General features: G+C 46.0%; 1 protein-coding gene across 1 annotated transcript in view; it reads right to left on the bottom strand.

Moving 5' to 3' along the window:
• Positions 1–1,820, bottom strand: part of EFCAB6 (EF-hand calcium binding domain 6) — a 197,139-nt gene that overhangs the window by 95,151 nt on the left and 100,168 nt on the right. The window lies entirely within an intron of this gene.

The raw sequence follows: 1,820 nt of genomic DNA, 5'->3' as shown, positions 1-1,820 counted from the left end.
GAAACAAACCTGTCCATCAACTGATGAGTGCAGCCACCAGGTGGGGGAACCACAAGACGGAATACTAGTCAGCAATGAAAAGGGACCAGCTCCGAATACACATAACGGCATGAATGAATCTCAAGATCCTTATGCTTGGAGAATAAAGCCTCACAAAAAAGAATATTGTGTATGCTTTCTTTTCATTTGTGTAAAATCCTAGGAAATGCAAAGTAATCGGTCATGACAGAGAGCTGACGAGTGGTTGCTGGGGGTGTGGAAGAGATGGATTGTAAAAAGGCACAGGGAAGATTTGGGGGTGGTGAAAATGCTTGATATTGTGATGGATAGCTTGTGACGGTCTCATGGATGATGGAATGTAGGCACATTTCCTCAAACTATATCATCTAAATATGTGCAGTTTATTATTTGTAAAGAATACTGCAACAAAGATATAACAAATATAAAAAAAATTAATCAGAAATTTGGGTATAGAATTATGGGAAGTACTTATATTGAAATTTTGGCATATGAAATTATTTTTTAAAATGTAGGAAACTATTAATACGGCAGGATCTATGTCTTTTCCAACATTTTGTTTGTTAATATTTTTCTAATCATAGAAGTTGCGCATGCTCATTATTGCAAACTTGGTAAAGCCAGAGGCCCAAAAGAACATTCTAGCTGTGCGTGTGGCCCGGGAATCAGCCTGGGTCTGCATGTCAGCTCTGTGACGTGACAGCTCTGTGACTGAAGGCAGCTGTCCACGAGGTGTGGTCTCCAGCGTACCACGTCCATAAGGATGCTGAGACGTCATTTGTCCTCTCTGCCCTGAGTCTTTCATGTGTGTACTGCGGGCTTTTCGGAGGCTACATGTCGCGTGATCACTCCCAGCTCTGACCACGGATGGAATGTGCTCCCTAATGTTTTCTCAGGCCATTGAAACATTTAGGGTATAAACAAGCCGCAAGAGTCGGTTTTCAGAGATGGACTCAGTTTCTCGACACCCGCTTCTAGCTCGTTTCTAGTATAACTGCTGTAATTTCTGTGACCTCGTTATCATCCAACAAATCATTATTTTAAAACCCCAACGTTTTCCCTGAGCCTACAGAGAAATCACAACGATTTCTAAGACAGTAAATGGTGACAGATACACTCCATACGCAAACATTCCTGAGGTCCTCAATCATTTTTAAGAATACGAAAGGGTCAAGAACACTTGACTCAGGATGTGGTCTGTACCTTTCTGTGCTCCAGTCCCCCCTTGTACAAAATGCACATAAAGAAAGTGCCTACGTCATAGGAACTACCGTGAACAGTCAGTGGGCCCCGTAAAGCCCTTGGCCTGAGGGCCGGCAGGCTACGTGTGTACATGTGCTCAGAAGGCTGTAGGTATGATCGCAGCATCACCAAATCATGATGAGGATTTACACGTGGCCACACATGCTCAGGAAGTTCCCGTGAACATTCTAACTGTGCTAGGTTTTGTCGCTGCGACTGTCAGCTACAACCTCACGAAGCCAAGTGGCCAGGAAACGGGCCATTCAGAACCGAGGGAAAAGACCATCTAAGAGCCCAGAGGCGGGGAGGGCTGGGGGTTTTCAGGAAACAAGAGGCAGTCCGGTCCGGCTGTGCTGCGAGCAGCAGGAGCAGCTGCAGCGGACGTGTATTGAGGATGCTCCGTAGGCTTGGCGCCGGGTGAAAGGCTCCATGTCTATCGGCTCGTTTGACCCTCACCACAGCCCTCTCTTGTTATGTCTGAATGAGGAACGAGAGGCTCAGGAAGGTTGAGAAAGTTGCCCAAGTTCACAGCTAGCTCAGGGCCGAGCTGGGAGTGAATG

The sequence above is a fragment of the Pteropus vampyrus genome, unplaced genomic scaffold (genome assembly GCF_000151845.1).
Source record: "Pteropus vampyrus isolate Shadow unplaced genomic scaffold, Pvam_2.0 Scaffold145, whole genome shotgun sequence".
Classification (NCBI taxonomy): domain Eukaryota; kingdom Metazoa; phylum Chordata; class Mammalia; order Chiroptera; family Pteropodidae; genus Pteropus; species Pteropus vampyrus.
Note: the sequence above shows the minus strand (reverse complement) of the source record. Positions and strands in the feature narration are given on the sequence as shown.